The sequence below is a fragment of the Mirounga leonina genome, unplaced genomic scaffold (genome assembly GCF_011800145.1).
Source record: "Mirounga leonina isolate KUSES-001 unplaced genomic scaffold, KU_Mleo_1.0 Mir_114, whole genome shotgun sequence".
Lineage (NCBI taxonomy): Eukaryota > Metazoa > Chordata > Mammalia > Carnivora > Phocidae > Mirounga > Mirounga leonina.
This window is the reverse complement of record NW_023270265.1, coordinates 13,789,244-13,806,559: the sequence shown is the minus strand read 5'-3', so window position 1 is coordinate 13,806,559 and position 17,316 is coordinate 13,789,244. Positions and strand designations below refer to the sequence as shown.

General features: G+C 39.3%; 1 protein-coding gene across 4 annotated transcripts in view; it reads right to left on the bottom strand.

Annotated features, from left to right (window-relative positions):
* Window positions 1–16,718, bottom strand: part of MAPK8 (mitogen-activated protein kinase 8) — a 113,151-nt gene extending 96,433 nt beyond the window's left edge. For 3 of the 4 annotated variants that reach the window (XM_035023594.1, XM_035023581.1, XM_035023604.1), the window contains exon 1: window positions 16,576–16,717. The gene's annotated coding sequence lies outside the window, so the exon portion shown is untranslated. Of the gene's footprint in view, window positions 1–16,575 lie in introns of all 4 variants that reach the window. The other variant, XM_035023587.1, reaches the window with a different exon arrangement.
* Between the last annotated feature and the right edge of the window lie 598 nt (window positions 16,719–17,316).

Below are 17,316 nucleotides of genomic sequence, written 5' to 3'. Positions count from 1 at the left end.
TAGGGTTTAGTACCTGCAGTTTCAGGCATCCACTGGAGGTCTTTCGAACATATACTCCACAGATGGAGAGGCACATTAAGTGTCTAAAGCAACAACAAATATTACATATGAACTCTGACTGAACCCTGGTTTGAGAAAACCATCTACAAATGGACAACTGAAGAAACCTGAATACAGACTAAAACTTAAGGTTTCTTTTTAAAACAATGACATCTTTTAAATAAGGGGAAAATAAGTCTGTTTTCCCCTTCTCTAATAACTGCTATAACATTAAGCAGATTAATTTTAGGAGATGCGCTGCAGCATGTAGGGGTCAAGTGCATACACAAAAAGTCTCTACTAAGAGAAATATAAATAAATATTACAAAATGTTAACAACTGTATCCAAATGGTAATCTGGGGTGCTCACTGTACTATTCTTTCAACTTGTATGTTTGAACATTCTTTTTTTTTTTTTTTAGATTTTATTTATTTATTTGACAGACACAGCGAGAGAGGGAACACAAGCAGGGGGAGTGGGAGAGGGATAAGCTGGCTTCCCGCTGAGCAGGGAGCCCGATGCGGGGCTCAATCCCAGGAACCTGGGACCATGACCTGAGCCGAAAGGCAGACGCTTAACGACTGAGCCACCCAGGCGCCCCTGAACATTCTTAAAATAGTTTGGGGATGGTGTGGGGAAATTTAAAAAAAGAAAAAAAGAAAAAAAGCCTGGCCAAATGATGAACTGTAAAGCTCCAAAATAGAGTAATAGCAGATTCTATAGACAAATATAACAAACTTTCAGATTTTAAACCAGTGTCCCATAACACACACACTGCATAAACATTAGGAAGGTGGAGCACAAAGGAGAGAATCAGTTTAAGAAACACTTCCCATCTTCCAAAAGTTTAAAATATCAACCAAAACCCTGCTGATAAAATCACCTGAGACAGGACACGTCCAATATCTCTCATTTTCTCAGAAGAAGAAAGGGGACTACAAAAGAGATATCATTTTCACTCTTCAATTACAATAATTGAAGAGTAACAGAAAATTTTATAACTTAGAAATTTCAGAAATACAGAAAATGAGTTGGAGGATCAAGAACATAAATGAACTCATGAAAAGTGTAAATTAATTAATATGCATATATTAGGTAGCACATTAAATCAAAATCCATACGATTTCATATATCTTATATTAATAATGGATTTCACGGAATTAAGTTCTCTTTTTAATCCTTTACTAGAGGCTGTGCTGTGCTGTAGATTCATACTGCTACAAGGTATAACCATAAACCGCAAAGTCAAACCCTCCTTAATGACTTAGAAGACGATCCTGGGGCTTTTCTTTGTGGAACAAATTTAAAAATTTTACTTAACATAACTGAGTAGATACTTCCCTATGCCTGCTCCACTATATCTGAGATTCTACAGCCACATAACTATGACAATCTCATGCTGATAAATGTCAGCTCCTGTTATACATAACTGTCCTATGATACTCCTAACAGACATGAAAATGTTACCCTAGCTTTATCTCTCCCAAACTTTGCAAAAATATCATTCTCTCTGCCATTTGTTTCCTCCCTTTTCTACTCCTAAGTCTGTTTTCCTTCTCTAATAACTGCTATAACATACATAATATGGCTACATAATGTATATATAATAACACTGGTACCCAAAATCTCACCTTGAGAAAAACAAACTACATATACTGGAAATCTTATGAGATAGGCCTTCATCAAGCTAACAAATTACTTTGGTGAACTAGGTAATTCAGACCAATCTCTTACTGAGAACAAGAAAAACTGTACACCCCCTTCCCCCAGGCAAAATCAGAAAAACAAAAATCCCACACCTCTTTGAAGGCATCAGAATGCTAACAAGGCAGTAAAAAAGGTAAGGAGGCTAAGACTGAGACAGTAAGGAAATTCTCAGAGGTGGGCCAGGCATCTAGGGTCATTTTTCCCAGGTTGCATCTGTCAATTCCATACAGGTAACTGAGAAGCTTAGCTGAACTTTTCACAGATCTACAAGGCTGAATGAGTTAAATACTGGAGGTAAGGGCCCAATGCAGTATGGGAGTAGAGAAATGGGGGCAGAGAGAGGGGCTTATAACAACCCTGTTTTATGTTAGGATCCCAAAGAATCCTATCTTAGGAGTAAAGAAAACATAAAATAGACCAGCCTTTGCAGAGTCTGGAGCCCAGCTGTGAAACATTTTGGTTTCTGACTGGATTAAAATGATTCAGGATGGCTAGTTCCACTAGCTAGCCTCCTATTGAAAGCAAACAAAAGTCCTTTATGGAAAGAGATAACATCATCCCTAAAACTCAAATTATCCCTAGATTTTTGCATATGTAATGTCTTAATAAGAAATATCCAAGTATAAAAGACAAAGACAACACGATGAAAAACTGAGTGACACAAAAGCCTATAGGAAAATACCTACAAAGGATCAATATAATGAAGTTACCCAATACAGACATGCTTAACATTTTCAAAGATTTCAAAGTGTTGGGCACCCTGCTCAGCGGGAAGTCGGCTTCCCCTCTCCCTCTGCATCTGCACCATCCCCCTGCCCCCCACCACCTGGCTCGTGCTCACTCTCTTTCTCTCTCTCAAATAAATAAAATCTTTAAAAAGACAAAAACTAAAAACAGAGTCATGAAAAACCGGCCCAGGACAAAACCCTAACTTTGAAATTTCAAATCACACCTCATTTCCTATTCCTTAGATTCATCTCTGATTAAAAATTCCCACAGCTGTTCTAAACCTTATTCCTTTCTCCCCTTTGGTCCACACACACCCAAAAAGAACATCTACTAAAGGAAGGAAAAATGTGTCATTCAATAAAAGGAATTCTATACCCAGAGACAGGCCCTTTAACCTGCCTTATTGCTACATTCCCTGAGAGGGATTATAGCCCATTAATTTGCTATAAGAGCATGAACTGTTACACAGAACCACCATAGCTCAAATCAGAGATTTCAAAGCATTTTACATCTTAACCTATTACAGACAACCTCTGGGTGTATCTATATATAAGCACACTCAACTGAAACACAAATTTCAAAAAACCATTCTTAGCTAAAATAATCAAGACAGGGTGGCTGATATAACAACAGACATATAGATTAATGGAAATTGACAGCCCAGGAAAAAAACATTTTTTTTAAAAAAAAACAAGGATGACAAGACAGTCTGATAAGAAAGCACAGTATCTGCAACAAATAGTGCTAGGACAATTGCATGTCCATATGCAAAAGAATGGAGTCAGATCCCTTCTGCACACCATACACAAAAAAATTAACTCAAAATGGGTCACAGAACTAAATGTAAGAGCTCAAACTATAAAACTTTTAGAAGAAAACATGTGTGATCTTCATAACCTTGAGTTAGGTGATGGTTTCTTACATAAAATACCAAAAGCACAAGCAACAACAAAAGAAACAGAAACTGGATTTCGTTAAAATTAAAATCTTTTGTGCTGGATACAACACTACCAAGAAACTGAAAACTCCAAAAACAGGAGAAAATATCTGCAAATCACATGTCTGATGAGGGACTTGGATCTACACTACATAAAGAACACAATAATAAAAAGGTAACCCAATTTAAAAACAGGCAAAGAATCTGAATAAACACTTCTCCCAAGATATACAAATGGCCAATAAGCACATGTAAAGACGATCAACATCATTAGCTATCAGAGAAGTGCAAATCGAAACCACAATGAAATACCACTTCCCACCCATTAGGAAGGCTATATCAAAAGACAAACAGTCACAGGCATTGACAGGACACAGAGAAACTGGAACCTTTGTACCCTGCTGGTGGTAATGTAAAATGGTGCAGCCACTTTGAAAAGCCAGTATGCAGTTCCTCAAAATGTTAAATATGGAATTATCCACACAACCAGCAATTCCAATCCAATGTGGTTATATACCCAAAGGAAATGAAAACCTGTCACACAGAAACTTGTACATGAATGTTCATGACAGCATGACTTACAGCCAGCCAAATGCCCACGAACTGAAGAGTGGATAAATAAAATGTGGTACTACCTGCAGAATGGAATATTACTAGGCTATAAAAAGGAATGAAGTACCGATACATGCTACAAGATGAATGAACCTTGAAAACATTATGCTAATAAGTAAAATAAACCAGTCACAAAAGACTATATACTACATGATTATATTTACATAAAATGCCAAAAATAAACAAACCTACAGAGACAAAAAGTAAAAGATAAGTGGTTGCTTGGGGCTAGAGTAAAAGTGGGGGGTTGCACAGGAATGGGGGAGTGACCGCTAATAGGTATGGAGTTTTTGGAGTGACAAATATGTTCTAAAATTAGGCTGTGGTGATGGTATCACTACTCCATGAGTACACACAAAAAAATAACTTGTATACTTCAAAGAGGTGAACTGTAATGGTATGTGAATTAAATCTCAACAAAGTTGTTAAAAAATTCCTAGCCCCTTATTACTTTTGATATTTTACTGTGATATATACTTGTGATATTACACTGTGATATTTTCTATTACATTTCATTTAAAAATACATTAGTTGTAATCTCCTAAATTCATAACTGGCAATTTGAAAAACACTGCCAGAACTGATGCCCACTGTATAATCAGGACTAATCCCATCACACCTCAGATCCCAGAAAAAGTCCAACTCTTCCTGGTCATCTTCCCCAAGTTCTTAAAGCCACAGTATTGAGTACATCCTCCATTTTACCCAATCTTTCAATCCTCCTAAGCCTCACTGGGGCCTTCTGAAATTCCTAATTTCTGACAGCCAAATTCAGCTGATTATACTACCTTTACCATTCCTTATTATCATCTACCCTCCTTCCAATTCTTCCCCACTGATTGAGGATGCTGGCAACTCACAGTAAATATCCTTACTTCCTCACCACTTGCTTGTCTTCACCATTTATGGAGACTGACTGACCTCTTTAATAGCTCAGCCTCTTTTATTCACTGGCCTCATTTCCACAGACTTTTCATTCAATCCCACCTTAGCAGCCCACTCCCAAAGCCCATCCTGGGTATTATCATTGCTAGAAACTACCATACCTGCTAAATCTCTATTTCGAGCATCCCACCCTGACCAAAACACTCAGTCCTTCTAGATCATTACTTTATCCCATCCCACTAACCTCCAACAATCCTAATTGAAATTTCCAACACATTGATACTACCACTTCCTTACTACCCATCCTGACTTCAACTCGTGCTTATCCAGTTAAGATTTTATGATTCATCACCACTCCTGTAAGTACTCCCTTTAAAAAAAGCCCTTATTTCCCTTGTCCCTTCCCTTTTCCTTATTTTATATTGACCTAGTTTTACGTGTCACTTTGGAGGGGTGATGGTCCTGTTATTCAGTCAAACACAAATCTAAGTATTGCTGTGAAGATATTTTGCAGATGTTGCTAACATCCAGTCAGTTGACTTTAAGGAGACAATCCTCAATAATGTGGGTGCTTCTCATCCGATCAGTTGAAATGTCTTAAGAGCAAAACTGAGGTTTCCCTGAGGAAGAGGAAATTCTGCTTCAAGTCTGCAGCATCAGCTCCTGCCCAAAAGCTTCCTGATGGCCTGCCCTACAGATTCCCAACTTGCCAGCCCCCATAACTGTATAAGCAAATTCCCTGAACTCTCCTTGTATATACATACATCCATATCTGTTACTGATGCTGCTCTCTGAGAACTCTGATACACCTAGCAAAACCTCACCCCAGAAACTGATCTGCCTGTGTTTGTAGCTAACCAGTTAAAAAATGCTTGGGGGGGGGTGGGATCACAAAACCCAGGCTAATATCACTTTAAATTCAAGATTTCAAACCTTAAAAGAATATCAATCAATACTTTTGGCAAACTGCTTAAAACTTCCCACACTCCCCCCACCCCCACCCTCCCACCCGCCCACCGCCCATGCCCATACCAATCTCCTACTTCACTGAGAAAAGAGAAACTAGGACAAAAAAAATGAATGCCAGAAAGATAAGCCTTCATCTTCCAACCACCAAACTTCCTTGCAAGGAAGAGCACACAATTTTTCTGCATTCCCTCCTGTTTGATAGACAACCTCTAACAAAGGCCAATCTCTCTACCCAGGCTCTCCATTCCCTCCTCTGCGTATTCTCTTTTTCATCGCTAAACCCTACATTTTCCTTTACCCACTCACTTCTCTGTTTCACCTCATGGCTAGTCTTTAAAAAGTTGTCTACATATACTGTATCTGCATTTGCTCATTTCTCATTCACTCTTAAAAAAATCTTCATTCAGTGTCTTTTAACTGACTTCAATTTGCTTTCTTTCTCTTTATTTTAATAAAACTCATCAACATCACAAACAATTTCCCACGTAATCTCTGTGCCTGCTTCCTCATCCATAAAACAGGAATAACAGTAAACAGAGACTACCTCATAGAACTATTGTGTAATGTTTAAATACTTTAACATAGGTAAAGCCTTAGAACAGTGCATGATAAATGATAAGAACCAAATAACTATCAGCTATTATATTATTAGAATATTCTGGATTCTTGTTTTGCCTTGGTTTTGATTTTTTATTTCTAGCTTATTCAACAGTGTGTGAGTCCTGGAGGAGTAAACCACCTCAGATTTTTGTGGGGGGAAGTGGTAAGATACAAAATAAACTATGAAATATCCATTAAACAATTAGATCTCTACTGAATTTCAGCCAAGTATCTTCACCCACAACATAGCTACCCCAAACCTAACAGTCAAATCAAACTCACTCCCTCCACTCCCTCCCCCACCTCCATGCTTTCTAGACTTGCAGATTTTTGCCAATATCATTTTTCTAAGCCTAAGTCCTTCTTGTCCACATTCATTTGCTGCTCACTTCTACATAGCTTACCTCTCTACCTTGATTATATGCTTCCAGACAGCAGACTAAGTTACATTTCTGGAAATTGCCTCTGGGTGCTAAGCACACAGAAAACAATCTATTTGTATTATCAAATAAGAAACAAAAAAGTTACTAACTCTGCATTCACTGTCAAATGATCACTAACTTGTCTATTAGACATTTTTAAAACCACAAGTCAAGTTTATTTAATGTTGAAAAACTTCACATTGCTCTAATTACTCTCATAATCCCTCAATTTCAATTACTATTCATATCCTTTAAATATTCAGCAAGTATACAGATATTTTGATCCTTGTTTCATACATTGTGGAGGAAAACTATGTTTTAAAAACCGCTGCTACCAATGCAATAAAAGAAAAACTAGGGGTGTAAAAGTTAGGAGAAGGGAGGTAAAAATCGGAGGAAGTAAAAAAAGGATATATGATTTATACTTGAAAATTAAAAATTCGGGGTGCCTGGGTGGCTCAGTTCGTTCAGCATCTGCCTTTAGCTCAGGTCATGATCCCAGGGTCCTGGGATGGAGCCCCATGTCAGGCTTCCTGCTCAGCGGGGAGCCTGCTTCTCCCTCTCCTCTCCACCTGTGCTCTCTCTCACCATCTCTGTCTCTCTCACATAAATAAAATCTTAAAAAAAAAAAAAGAAAGAAAAATTCAACTACAGTATTACAAACAGTAACAATTTCTAAAAGGGAGTTTATTTAATATACAAGTATTAATCAATAAGCAAAATAAACAGCTTTCTTATATACAACTAGGTAGAAGATAAAATGGAAAAAAAAATGCCAGCAAAAGAAACAACAAAAGAAAGAAAGAAGAAATAATACAAAACCTAAAAATGCTATAGGAACCCAAAAAGGGACTTGAAGAAATGAAAAGATTAAGTTTTCCCATATTCTTGGATAGAAAGAACACCAAAAAGCTGCCAATAAATACAAAGAAAATCTTAAACACAAACTGAATCTATGTGATGTAAGTTAATCAAGGTGGGAGGGGTGGTGGAAAGAAGGGCATATTAACTTGAAAAGGGCATGAGAAAATGTTCTGGGTGATGGTATGTTCTGTATCTTGATCTGGCTATTGCACAATATATAGGCAAAATTCATTAGGCTGTAAATTTAAGGTTTGTGCATCTTACTGTATGCAACCTTTACCTCCATAAAATAAGTAATAAAGTCATCCCAACAGAAATGGCAACTAGACTAAATGGATTGATTGTAAAATTTATATAAAATAAACAAGATGCAGCGTGCCTGGGTGGCTCAGTTGGTTAAGCATCTGCCTTCGGCTCAACTCATGATCTCAGGGTCCTATGATCAAGTCCCATGTCAGGCTACCTGCTTAGTGGGGAGTCTGTTTCTCCCTGTCCCTATGCCCCTCCTCCCTGCTTATGCTTGAGCATGCACGCTCTCTCTCAAATAAATTCTTTAAAAAATAAAAATAAAAAATAAAATAAACAAGATGAAAGCCAGAAGAGATTCTGGAAAAGAAATGAAAGGGAATTAGTCCTAACAGAAAACACAATATAAAATGCAATAATTAAAACACGACAGTTTGGTTCCCAAATGGGCAGACAGATCAGTGGACCAGAAATGGCCCCAAATACACATGGAAATCAGTAAATTATAAAGGCAGCATTTCAAATCTGTAAGACAAAAATGGATTATTTAATAAATGATGTTGGGACAAGTGAATGGTCATACAGTGACAAAAATAAGGTTGAACCTATACATCATACCTTATCCCAGAATAAATTCCAAATAAGTAAAAAAAATTAAAAAATACAAAAAGATAGAGATGAACAACAACAAAAAAAACCATAAAAGTACTAGAAAAATAACACTTGAGAATTCTTGTATAATCTTGAGTCAGGGAAAGACTTTCTAATGATGACATACAATTCAGAAGTCAGTACTAAGATTGGTAAGCATTTTAACTACTGGGGGAAAAAATTCAGCATGATAAAACCACCATAAACAATCTAAAAAGTAAAGAGCAAATTAGGAAAAATACTTCCAAAAAAATAGCACAGAGCTATTTTCCCTAATATAAAAATAAATTCTACAAATCTAAGAAGTAACAAAGTGACATAAAAATAGGCAAGGATAGGGACAGTTCACAATAAAGAAAATACAAATAGCCCTTAAAAGACAAAAAGATGTTTAATGTTATTCATAATAGCAGGGCTGATGGAATGTAAGTTGGAACTATTTCCACAAATATTTTGGCAGTATCTATCAAATTTAGAAAGTACATACATTCCAATCTAGCAAGTCCACTTCTGGATGTGTTCTATACAAACTGTTAAAAAAAAAATGTATATGTAAGGAATCCATTGTACCACAGCTTTTGATAGCAGAAGACTGAAAATCACCTAAATGTACATCAAAAAGGGGGCTACTTAAATCTATGTTATACGTGTATAATGGTGTTATAGACTGAATTTTTGTGTCCCCTTTGGGACTTCGGGAGGTAATTAGAACTACAAGAACTCATGAAGATGGGCCCCCCCATGATGGGATTAATGTCATAAAAAGAGAAAGAGAGAGCAGACACTCCCTCTCTCCATGTGAGGACACACTGAGTTGACATTTGCAAGCCAGGATGAGTCCTCACAGGAACCAAATCTCTGAGCACCTTGATTTGCACTTCCCAGCCTCTAGAACTGGAATGTCTATTGTTTAAACCACCCAGTTTATGGTATTTTGCTATAGCAGCCCAAGCTGATTAAGACAAATGATACACTGTGAAGGTGTTAAAAAAAAAAAAGAATAAGCATGGTATTTATGTCCTGGTATGACTAATAGAAAACCATCCTAAGCTATATTGTTAAGTTAAAAATAAAAGGTAAAAGATACTGTGCATAGTATGCAACAACTTAAATGAAAAAGGAGGTGAAAGCAGAGAAAATACATTATATATGTAAGACGTACAATCCATCACTGGCAATTCTAAAATCTGTAAAGCTCAGAAAAAGTATGTTTTTATAAGTTTAGTACAAACCTATTTGGTGTCAAAATCTGACAATAATTTCCATAAGACTTTATAATCTTTATCGTTATTGTACTATTTATGCTTCTGATGCAGATATATTAATGTATTTAATTACAAGATGCTACACATTCCCCTCCAACTAGGGATTTTGAATAATACAGCAGATGCACTATATTACCTTCCCACAGCACCCCTCCCCCTCAAAAAACAAAACAAAATGCCTTAATTCTGAAATACATCTGGATCAAGGGTTTTGGACAAGGAATTATGTATCTCTACTTACTTGCACATACATAAACTATCTTTGAAGGGATTCACAGGAAACTTAACAGTGTTTCCATGTGGAGGAACTGAATGGCTGCACAGAATGGGAAGGAGACTATACTGTACATCTTTTTAAATCTTTGAAATTCTGAATCAAAGTGAGTATGTTATTTAAAATGTAAATAAAATTACTAAAACTTTTCAATTCTCAGCTATATACTTTGGTTTTTGCTTGTTTTGACTAAAAAGTAACCCTTTCTCAAGTCACAAAGAAATCTATATAATGATGGCTTTCCTTTATTTCACTTTTGGTTGACCCATATGGCAGCTGAGAGTCAGACAGTCACCCTCTAAGGAGCAAGTCAGGGAAGGGTGAGTATCCATCCCTATTAACAGCTTTTAGCTGATGTTTTGATGCCTCATGCCAAGCAAAGAAGGTTTTTCTTTTCTAGTGACCCCAAAAATATGGTGGGCCTTGGGCCCCTCAGCAACAGGAAGTAGGGAAGCCCATACTTCTCAATATTAGAAAAACTTAAGAAAAGCTCCTAGCATAAATCTAGCTGTAAGTCTTCAGAGCTTCAAAACAGAAGAGTTTGAGGACTCTGATTAGTATTTGAGTAGCATCTTTTCTGCTTTTCATATACTTCTTTTAATACCTTATGTTCCAAAACGGTTTTGAGGTTTTAAGATTTATCTTTTCTTATGATTTAGATTTTGACTTATCTGTATCACACTCTCAACTTTAATCAGAAATTAGGAAAGAAGACATCTTGCTTTTTGTGGTTTATCTAGTGAGTATATTTTAAAAGGCAAAGTGAGAGATGTATGGCTTGGAAGTCCCCAAATGCCCCAACATCTAGCACTCAGGCTTCAAGGTTAAAGAAATTCCCAATGAAATGCCTACCAATATCTGGTTCCTTGCATTAGGACATAAATGCACTGATGTTTGTCCTTATTTCCCATTGGGTTATACTCACGGAAAGTAGAGACTAATTTCTACTTCCTGGTGCCCCCACATCACTTAATACCTGGACTAGTATAGATGGCTTCTCAGTGAATACTGCCTATGAAAAACCAGTATCATTTCATAGTTGCTGTCCTCAAGAAGGACTGATGTACCAATATAACCACAGAAACACTACACAGAAAACTTAGAAAAACACAGGAAAAATATTTCCAGATGTTACTGATAAATAACTTCCCTCGTTTTTCTGGAGACCTCTAGAAAATGCTTAATGAACTGTTGTGGTTACCCAGTCTCTGACAAATTTGCAATCTTCACAGAGTCAAAAATTCCAGTAAGCCTAAAGATGCAACAGTATTCCATTTTCTTCAAATACAGAAACAGGAGCTCCTAGATTACCATTCTTTTTAGAAATCTGTCAAAATCAACCTAGGAAAGCTTAGACAACTCTCTGCAGTGGGAAAAGTAAACACAGCAAAATAACTTGGTGTCAGAGAATGTGGCAAATGATTTTCCTTTAATATCTGCTTTTGGAATGTTTCCAAATTTAAAAGCAGAGAGGATAACTGGTCCAAATGTTAAATCATTTCAGTCAATTCAGATTAGATGAGACAACCCAATTTTAAATAAACCCCCAAAGATGCAGAGGGGAAACAACTGGCAGAAATTTTCTGGAGAATTCAGATGTATACATGAAATTAGTTTTTAATTTACTTGGCATTTTGCATTTGTTCCAAGTTAAAAATAGTAAGTGATAATAATAGCTAAAATTTCCTGAATACTTACATCTAGTGTTCTTCGTACTGTATTAGAGCCAAGCACTTTACATGCAATGCCTTACTTAAACCTTACAGCCCTATGAGATTATGTGCTGTTATTATTCTCACTTGACAAATAATAAAACAGGCCCAAAGATGTTATATAATCTGAACTAACCTGGCCATATAGTGAGTTAGATTTGGATCATGAATTTGAACTCAGAGCTACCTTAAAACTCATGTTAACAATGACTATTAAGTTTGGGCTCCTTAACTTCCTAAAAAACTGGCAGATTTTAACCAAACCTGACATACTACCAAAGGATAACAGGACACAGACATATATTTGTACTTTATTAGCTATATTTCTGATAAAACCCACCACCCTGAAAAAGAATGCCAGCTAATAAGTTTTCTAAAAGATCTTATTCAATACATACTCACATGTAATTTAAAAAACGGATTTCAATGAAATTTAGCCTGCCCAGATATTTGGGGCAGGCTTTTGTTTGTTTGGGGGAAGCCCTCTCATAAATCTTATAAAAGAATATAAATTCACTGTTTGGATATGCCTTTATTCCCACCCCTGATCATAAGCTTCTTAAGGCAACTATTCATTTGCACATCTTCCACTAACGCTCTGAGAGTAAGGAGTCTCATTAGTAAGCATGATGCTGTGGAATGAATAAAATCTATCATTCAAAAAACTCAAGCTTACAGTGAAATTTTTATGTTTTATAAGAATGGATTACAGAAAATATTTGACTTAAATTTTTCTGCTTCTGAAAATTACAAAAGTCTGTTTCATTGCTGTTCTTGACACAGGATTCTGATTATGACCCAAAGACTCTTTTTGTCCCAGTATGTTTTCTGAAGAAAAACCTATCTGAGGAACAACATTTCTATAAAAAAAGAGTTCCAACAGCCTCAGTTTACAGTTCTAAATCCAAAAAGGTTACAGAACTTTTCTACGGCTCAGGAACTTGTTGATGACAAAGTCTAGAAGACAGAACTGAGAAGTGAACCTAGGTCTGATTCCCTACAGGTCTAGTTTCACCTATCGCCCTGAATGTTAGGACAGCTCTTATTTCAAGACTCCTGTCTCCTTTTAGGTAGTAAAGTCTGTTGACTCAAAACTCATTTCTGAAATCAAAGTTCAAGTTAATCTGCAATAGAGTAAGAAAACTAATTTTCTAAATGTTCATGTAAAGAGCTCATGACTAAGACAATAAGCATCACAGCTCTGAAACAGGCAAATGATTCATATCTAGAACTATGTGGCTATAATGACTTCCTTGCACATGAATCAGAAAGGCTACTACCCATACCACTGACTTGACCAGAGACCTCTAGAGAGCTGGCATCTTATGTCAGACATTATTTTATACTTCTACTTGTGCAACACAACATCTGAACTATCTAGATGATTCGAATGTGTCCAAACTCAATTGATAGACAAAACAGACTAACATGAATCAGACTTCTATTCAACCACTTAGACTGTCGCTAGGATTGTTTGTGACTGGTCACTTAAATTATTTCAAGTTGTTTCACTGGGCACTGAGTATCTTTACAAGGTCATTTCCATAACTTTAGGCACTAATCTAAGATTCTAACCTCATTAATTTGGGTAGAATTTATTCTTAAACTAACTTCCTTTCCAAGTGGCCTTTCTCCCAGGATCTAAAGGAGTATAAGGACATAGTTTCCTACTCCGCCAGGACACAAAGACAACCCATTTCAAACTAATTAATGGAATATACTCACCAAAAGAACCAGTGCTATCTCTTCCTTTAAACATAGGGAATAACTGCTAATGGGTACAGAGTTTTTCTTGGGGTGATGAAAATGTTCTGGAATTAGATAGTAGCGATCAATGCAGAACTTTGTGAATATATTAAAAACCACTGATGCACACTCTAAAAGGGTAAATTTTATTGTATGTGAATGATATCTCAATAAAGCTGTTATTTATTAAAGAAACAAAAGAAATTTGAAAACAAAACAAAACAAAAAAACTGCTTTAACATGTAGCCTGACAGTGAGCTACTGCCAAAGGATTTCTATCAATAACCCTTCCTGAAATTTAACATATTGTAACTAGGCAATAAAAGTTTGGTATCTCAAGATTTTCATTCCTTATCTTAATAAAGTATCATTTCCTTTTTACTTGTACTCTACATCAGGCAATAAGCTCACCTCAAATTCTCTCATATCCAAAACAAATGCTATGTATTAAGTAGTGAGTGGAAAAAAGATATAACTTGGATAAATAAGTATTATTTGGAGTTTTAGGCCCATATGCTTCACCAATAGAATTTTAAATTAAGTTAGGCCCAAATGCTTCACCAAGGTAGAATTTTAAATTAAACATTTCTAAAAATGCAATTAGAAATTAAACATCTCTGGGGCGCCTGGGTGGCTCAGTCGTTAAGCGTCTGCCTTCGGCTCAGGTCATGATCCCAGGGTCCTGGGATCGAGCCCCGCGTTGGGCTCCCTGCTCCGCGGGAAGCCTGCTTCTCCCTCTCCCACTCCCCCTGCTTGTGTTCCCTCTCTCGCTGTGTCTCTCTGTCAAATAAATAAATAAAATCTAAAAAAAAAAAAATTAAACATCTCTAATAAAACTTTTATGTAGCTTATTTCCTATAGTCTAGCTTTTCTGCTTATAGGCATCATCAGAAACTTTTCAAGCAACATTTGCAAAAAACCAATCATTTTAGACCCCTATTGTAATATCACTATGTCTGTGTGTGATACACATACTAAAAAAGACATTTTAGACAAGGTTTTGTTGTAGGATAGCGAATTAGAAGTGATAGAAAAAAAAAACTGATACTAAAATATTCAGGGGCGCCTGAGTGGCTCAGTTGGTTAAGCGTCTGCCTTACCCTCAGGTCATGATCCCAGGAGCCCCACATCAGGTTCCCTGTTCAGTGGAGAGCCTGCTTCTTCCTCTCCCCCCCACCCCCACCCCCGCGCCGCTTGTGCTCTCTCTCTCAAATAAATAAAATCTTTAAAAATAAATAAAATATTCAAAAGCCCCTACTGTGGCGACAGATAATACGTATGAACCAATCATTTAGCCATCTGAAAGTGACAGCTTACAAGAGGCTTACAAAACTTTACAGATAACCGTAAAGACTGGATTTTAAATATTATTCATTGTAAAGAGTTTTTCATCAATTTCTTATTGAAAACTTACTGTATTTCAGGCTAGGTGTTGGAGACAGATGCAAGACAGACCTGTCCTCAAGGAAGTCCCATTTTGATTCCTTGCTTTTGTCAGGCACAGCACTAAATATGTTCACTTACAGCATATGACCTCCTAGTTAACCCACAGGGAAATCCGAGATAAACATTACCAATGACTGTAAGACTGTAAGGCTGTTAAAACTGAAAAGTTAAATTTGTAAGTAAAGAAAGCCATTGTACATTTATTTAGACCAATCTCCTAACTCTACTTCCCATTACAACATTGTAAGTTCCAGATGGTACTAAAACAAAAACAAAACAGTAAAATGACCCAGAGTATAACTATACCTTTTTTTAACACACACCACTTACATAATTGTCTCATTTAAAGGGACATCTACTTTATTTCCGTCAAAGCATCCTCTTCCATTACAAGATATTGCTCTTTACCTTCAAACTCTCCATCTGAGTACAGTACTGAACAGTTGCTGAATGAATGAATGAAATAAACAGATGTTCTAATTGCCAAAAAGATACTTGCCGGATGCTTATCTCAAAACACAATGGACTGACAGACCAAAATTCTATTGAAAAGACTACTGAATTTCAGAGGTAAAAACAGTAACCACTGAACATTGATACCATGCAGTCAACGTGCTATTAAGTTCACAGTAAACATCTGATGCGAACTCTCAGAAATTAAAAAATGAAAAGTGTTCATCACAATATTCTAAAATGGACTTGGTTCCACCACCTAAGGACTGGGAACACAAGTGCAAGACAAAGAGAGGAGAGGGTGGGGTAAAAAAGTCAAAAGGTCATCACCGAGTGACCCTCAAGAGAAAAGCCCGCTGACCACTGAAGCTCGCTCACAGCTCGATGGACACCTTCCGCGCAAGTCGAGGGCCCGGGCTCCCCCTTGCCGCTCAGAGCCGAAGGCCACCCCAGCATTTTTCGGCGCCGCTCCCTGCGTCTGCCCAGAACCTTAGCACAAAGAAACCACCGAGAAACAAAACACGGACCCTGTGGGCGCCAGTCAGGCGTCGGGACCCGGCGACCGGAGGAGCGCTCTCGGCTCCCCATCGCCGGGAGAGGCAGCCAGGGCGCAGCGGGCCGCCCAGGCGCCTCCGTCCGGACCTTCGCCGAAGTGTTTCAGAACTTGCCACCCACCCCCCGCTCCATTTTCCCCTCCCGACGGGGACGCGGGACCCGCGCGAGGAGGGCGCGCGAGGACGGACGGGTGGAGCTGGGGCGGGCGGGCCGGGGGCTGACGGCTGGGGCGCACCGGGGTCCCGCAGCCCCACGCCCCCTGGCCGGCCCCCGCCTCCCCGGCCGCTATTGTTCCCGCGCCGCCCCCGCCCGCCGCGCGCCCCCCGCCGCCGCGCGCTCCCGCCCCCACTCCCGGGAGGGGGTCACGGCTGAGGAGAAGGCGGCGGCGGTGGCGGCGGCACAATAACATAAACACGGCGGGGCCGCCGGCCACCGCGGCCCTGCGGCACCCGCCGCACTCACCCCGCAACGCAGCGAACGGCGACAGGAAAGCCCGCCGGCGGGACAGGCGCCGTCCGGGCGGTCACTACGGCCGTTACCCAGGGCTGCTCGCGGCTCCGCACTCCTGGCCGCGTCGTCCGGCCTCGGCCGCTCCGCTGAGTAACAGGGACGCGGGCCGTCACCGCGCACGCCCGCCCACGTCATCGCGCAGGGCCCCGCCCCCGCGCCTCGGAAACGGTCCGCGGGGCGGGGCAGCCCCGGGGCCCGGATTGCGGGGGCGGGGCCGGCAGTCCGGGGGCGGGGCTCCTCTAGGGGCAGGGAGGACTTGCGGAGGTCTCCTGGAGGCGGAGCTGCGGGGAGGGCTTCTGAGAGCCAAGTGTGAGGGGCGTGTCGGGGAGCCGGTGGGGCGGGGCCCTGCTCCTGGCACGTGGCGGCGTGTGGCCAGAACTCCCAGCTTCTGGCCAGGGGCGTTCCACTAGTGGGAGCCAAAGCGTCAGGGGCTCCTCGCCTCAGCGTTTGTAAGTGAGGGAGCAGCCACGCCGGTCTGAGCACACACCCGACAGACAAAATGCTCCTTACCTTGACCGACAACACATTACATTCTGAGGACACCTGTCCAGAGCCCAGCAACCTACAGTAATTGTTCTTTTCAGCCACCTGGAAAAGGCTGCCTCCTGTTTTCCCCAAATCCACTGTGCCAGATTCAATGTATTACCTTATTTATCTCTGAGCCCCACAAAGAGTGTGTTTGTTAGTTATAAC